General features: G+C 43.7%; 1 non-coding gene across 1 annotated transcript; it reads left to right on the forward strand.

The window, feature by feature from the left end:
* The first annotated feature begins 5,579 nt into the window (after positions 1 to 5,579).
* Positions 5,580 to 5,653, forward strand: TRNAR-CCU (transfer RNA arginine (anticodon CCU)). Its single transcript has one exon. It is a non-coding gene; the product is annotated as a tRNA-Arg (tRNA).
* The last annotated feature ends 101 nt before the right edge of the window (positions 5,654 to 5,754 follow it).

Here is a 5,754-nt window from a genome sequence, read left to right on the forward strand (position 1 = left end):
CAGATCTTCTGTCCCTTTCTCTCTCTGCCTCTCTCTCTCTCTCTCTCAAAAAATTTGATCTCCACATCCGACATGGGGCTCAAACTCACAACCCTGAGATCAAGAGTTACGTGCTCTACCGACTGAGCCGACCAGGTGCCTTTATTTTTAATTTATGAAAAACAAAATATATTAAGCTCAGAGATTTTTATTAAGTTTTGTTATAAAATGTGACATAAAAGTCAATGTTCAAAAATGTTTACATTAGGGCGCCTGAGTGGCTTGGCTGTTAAGCATTTGACTTTGGCTCGGGTCATGATCTTACGGTTCGTGAGTTCGAGTACCACACTGGGTGAGCTCGCGCCCCGCTTTGGGAAAGCATGAGCCCCACTTTGGGTGAGCCCCGCTTCTCTTTCTCTCTCTCTCCCTCTGCCCTTCCTGGGATAGTCTCTCTGCCCCTTGCTCACTTCCAGCCCCTCTCTCTCCATCAAAAAGATTTTTTTTAATTAAAAAAAATTTTAAATAAAAAGAATTTTTAAATCTTGTTTAAAAACAAGAACAGTGTGTGATGCTTGGCTGGCTCAGTCGGTGCAACGTGCAACTCTTGATCTCGGGGTTGTAAGTTTGAGCCCCACGTTGGGTGTAGAGATTACTTTTTTAAAATCTTAAAAAATATATATGGGGTACCTGGATGGCTCAGTCAGTTAAGCGTCTGACTCTTTAAAAAATTTTTTTAAAAATTTTAATGTTCATCTATCTTTCAGAGAGAGAGAGAGAGAGAGAGAGAGAGAGAGAGACAGAGCATGAGCAGGGGAGGGGCAGAGAAAGAGGGAGACACAGAAACTGAAGCAGGCTCCAGGCTCTGAGCTGTCGGCACAGATCCCGACGTGGGGCTCAAACCCACAGATCGGGAGATCATGACCTGAGCCGAAGTCGGACACTTAACATACTGAGCCACCCAGGCGCCCCTGCTGGCACAGAGTTTATAATCTACGGGGGAGAGACAAACAACAGATGTAGGTAATAAGTACTTCAGGGAGAATATCAAACAGGGAAGGGGAAAAAAGAAGGAATCTGGAGGTGGAGGTGGGTGCAATTGTATTTTATTTTATTTATTAATTTTTACTTTTTAAATATAATTTACTGTCAAGTTGGCTAAAATACAGTGTATACAGTGTGCTCTTGGTTTTGGGGGTAGATATTTTGTTTTGAGAGAGAGAGAGAGAGAGAGAGAGAGAATTCCAAGTAGTCTCTGCACTGTCAGCGAGGAGCCCAGCTTGGGGCTCGAAGCCACAAACCAGGAGATCATGACCTGAGCCGAAATCAAGAGTTGGAGCTTCAACCAACTGAGTCACCTGGGCGCCCCAACATTTCCTTTTCTGTGGCTTACTTCTTTGTAAGAACACAGTACGTAATACATATAACATACAGCATGTGTGTTAATCGACTCTTTATGCCGTCCGTCAGGCTTGTAGTCAACAGTAGGCCATTGGTAGTTAAGTTTTGGGGGAGTCAAAGGTCACATGATTTTCAACTTTGTGGGGGTTGGCTCCCCTCTCCTCCGTGCCATTCAAGGGTCAACCGTAACAGGGCCATCCTGGCTGCTGGGGTGTGAACAATCTGAAGGAGCCAAGGCTACCAGCGGGGAGACCATTCAGGAAGCTGACGCATTCCCTAGTAGGAGATGACGGTGCTTTGGACCGGCGTATTGGTAGTCACGGTGGTGAGAAATGGCCCGGTAATGGGAAGGTAGAGCCACCAGGATTTGAAGCCACCAGGTTGGAGCCATGTAAGAGAAAGAGAGGAGGTTTGGGGTGTGAACAACTGGAAAAATGGAACTGTAATTCGGGGGGAGACCTGAGCTGGGGAAGTAAGTTTGGAAGCTGTCAGGTTACAGATCTGTACACGTGGCCATTGAACACTTGGAACCTGGCCAATCCGAACTGAGAGGGGCCGTTAAGTATAAAACACACACTAGATTTGTTCTTTTTTTTTTTTAAGTTTATTTATTTATTTTGAGAGACACAGAGACGGTACAAGTCGGGAGGGGCAGAGAGAGAGAGAGAGAGAGAGAGAGAAAGGATCCCAAGCAGGCTCCACGCTGCCCACGCAGAGCCCAGCGTGGGGCTCGATGCCACGAACTGCAGGATCGCAACATGAGCCGATATCAAGTCTGACACTTAACCCACCGAGCCCCCCAGGCGCCCCGTACGCACACTGGACTTCGAAGACAACACAGAAAAAAACGAAAGTAAAATATCTCAGGAATATTTACTTTATATTAATCACATGTTGAAATTGCATTTTGGATGGAGGGCTTTCCCTTGCCTTTCGAAAGGTCGCGTCCCGCCGCTTGGCTTTTACTAAAAACCTGCGTTGGGACCTGCTTTCGCTAACTGAAAGAAGTCCAAGGATTTTCACTTTTACCAGACAAGGCAAAAAGGGTGAACACTGCGTTTGCTTGGCAGTGAGCTGTTATCAGGGCAGTGCACCCCAAACCGTGAGAGTGGCCCCACCAAGCCCCTTCCCTGGGAAAGCACTCGGCATCTGGGCATCTCAGCAGCCGTAGCTTTGAGCTGTGTCTGTGAGAATCTGTGCTCTGTCTCCACTTATTTTGTGCATCCATTAGCAAAATGTGTTCTACGGTATCACAAAAGCCCAAGACGGGTTGTTTTGAGGTCTGGGAACACTCAAACCTTTTTCCGTATAAATTAATGGTAATTGCTTCTTTGCTATATGCCATTTTGGCTTATGACAAATCTCACTTAGGGCAATGTTCTCCTCTAACACAGTGGGCACAACCTGTATTGGGTTAAAGAAAATGCATCGAGGGGTGCTTCCCTGGCTCGGTCGGTAGAGCATGTGACTCTCGATCTCGGGGTTGTGAGTTTAAGATCCACGCTGGGTGTAGAGCTAGCTTACTTTTAAAAAAATCTTAAAGAAAATTATTTTCACCTGTTGTGGTTTTTTTTTAAATTTTTGATCATGTCTAGTAGAAGATTTTTTTTAACTTTTAAAGAACATTTATTTATTTTTAAGAGAGAGAGAGAGTGTGAGCAGGGAAGGGGCAGAGAGAGAGGGACACGCAGAATCCGAAGCAGGCTCCAGGCTCTGAGCTGTCCGCACAGAGCCCGACGTGAGGCTGCAACTCACGAACCGTGAAATCATGACTGAGTCAAAAGTCGGATGCTTAACCAACTGAGCCACCCAGGCGCCCCTAAAGATTTTATTTTTACATAATCCCTATACCAATGTGGGGCTCGAACTTACAACCCCGCGATCAGGAGTCATATGCTCTACTGCCTGAGCTAGCCAGGTGCCCCTTGGCTAATCGAATTTAAATGATATATGAGGCTCACATTATATTTCTATTGGACAGTGCTAGTACAGATGGAATATAAAGTCATGAACACTGGATAAGATAGACCATCAAGGAGGGGTGCCTGGGTGGCTCAGCCGGTTAAGCATGTGATTCTTGATTTCGGCTCAAGTCCTGATCTTTCCGTTGGGCTCTGTGTTGACAGTGAGGAGCCTGCTTGAGATTCTCTCTCTCTCTCTCTCTCTCTCTCTCTCTCTCTCTGCCCCTCCCCTGATCACTCTCTGCCTCTCTCAAAATAAATAAATAAACATTGAAAAAAACAAGACAGATCATCAAGGGATGCAAGAATAGCTAAAGAAGTCCAAAGACTGAGCCTTCAGGCATGCCAACATTCACACACACACACATACACACACACACACACACACACGAATATCTCTACCTATCCTCTATCTATCTATCATCTATCATCTATGTATATAGTGAATATATATAGTGTTTATACACACATATATAGTATATAAATATATTTTGTATATATATATATGCACACATTCAACTTTATTAAGCTACATTTATAAATAATAAAGCACACTTGTTATATATATATTAATATATCTGTATATACATGTAACCATCACCTCATATATATTTTTTTTAAATTGTAGCTTATTCTGAAGGAACCATTCTGAATAGATTCATTGGGGAAGAGAGAGGAACACAAACACCTTGCTCGACAACATACAGCTACTCTTTAATTCAGCGGTTTCAGAAACCATTATGATTTCACTCTAGATAATTCAGCTTCTGAGTTTTGAGAAATCAAAGCCTCTAATTGTTTACACTCGTTTTTGTGAGACTCAGGCCTTATGAGGCCTGTAAGAGTCTGGTTTTGGTTTATTTTGTTTATTTATTTGCTTGTTCGTAACTTTTCTCTCAACCCAAGTATCTCTGGGGAGCGAGGAGGATGAGTTTATCCAGCACAAGGCCACTTGCTAAATAGACTGTCCCCACACTTCTGGGGGGGGGGCGGTGGCAGGGAGCCATTCGAATAGTCTAGGATGTGATTGGCCTTCTCTAGAATTGCTCAGTAGGGAGGCCCTGATGGTGCATGCATTTAATAAGTATTTCTGAATGTCACAGAAAATGCAGTCACTGGGGAGGACAATGAATTTCAGTGTGACGTTTAGGTGGTAAATGCCTCCTATGCATTAATTCCCTGACTATCATGTTTTCATTCTCCTGGTGATCTTTTACAAGCTTTCAGCAGTTCTTGGGCACAGCACGCCATTTTTTTTTAAATTTTTTTAACATTTATTTATTTTTGAGACAGAGAGAGACAGAGCATGAACGGGGGAGGGGCAGAGAGAGAGGGAGACACAGAATCTGAAACAGGCTCCAGGCTCCCAGTGGTCAGCACAGAGCCCGACGCGGGGTTCGAACTCACGGACCGCGAGATTGTGACCTGAGCCGAAGTCGGACGCTTAACCAACTGAGCCACCCAGGCGCCCCGACAGCACGCCATTTTAAAAGGCAGATTATCACATCGTAAGAACAACTATATGAATATGTTCCCTTAGACATCATTGTTCCCAACACTCTCTGGCCTCCTTGTCAGTTACTTATTTACTTACTTACTTACTTACTTACTTATTTATGCCATTGTTCACTCCAAACTAGCACATACTAGCAATTTACCAGTGTATAATTAACTTTAAACTTTTAGACCAAGGAAATGTCTGAAAACAGACAGTATGTATTTTATTGCTACCATTTTATCAACATGCTTTCTCTATTTTACTTGTTTATCTATTTATTTATTTTTAAAGAACCATTATTTACAATGCTTATTTATTTTGAGAGAGAGAGACAGCATGAGCAGGGGAGGGAAAGAGAGGGAGGGAGAGAGAGAACCCAGAGCAGGCACCATACTGTCTGCATGGTGCCCCACGATGTGGGTCTGGATCCCACGAACCCTGAGATGGTGACCTGAGCCGAAATCACCAGTCGGATGGTCAGCTGACTGAGTCACCCAGGCGCCCCTCTCTGTGTTCAATTCTGGAAAATTTTATCTACAACGTACACAAAAGCAGAAAGAATAGTACGTATACAGAATCCTCATGTACCCATCACCCAGCTTCGACCGTTACTGGCTTTTTGCTAATCTTGTTTCGTCTACCATCCCCCCCCCCCTTTTTTGCGGTGGTGTTTTTTTTTAATTTAGCTGAATTCCATATAACATAAAATTAACCATTTTTTAAATTAAAAACTTGTGAGGGGCGCCTGGCTGGCTCAGTCGGTAGAGCATGTGACTCCTGATCTCAGGGTCATTGAGTTCAAGCCCCACGTTGGGCACGGAGTCGATGTTAGAAAAATTAATCGCGATAAAAAGCACATACTATAAAATTTACCCTCTTAACCATTTTTTTAAAAAATGTGTATTTATTTTTGAGAAA

Source organism: Herpailurus yagouaroundi, unplaced genomic scaffold, assembly GCF_014898765.1.
Source record: "Herpailurus yagouaroundi ecotype Mexico unplaced genomic scaffold, PumYag 67641, whole genome shotgun sequence".
In the NCBI taxonomy this organism is placed as follows: Eukaryota; Metazoa; Chordata; class Mammalia; order Carnivora; family Felidae; genus Herpailurus; species Herpailurus yagouaroundi.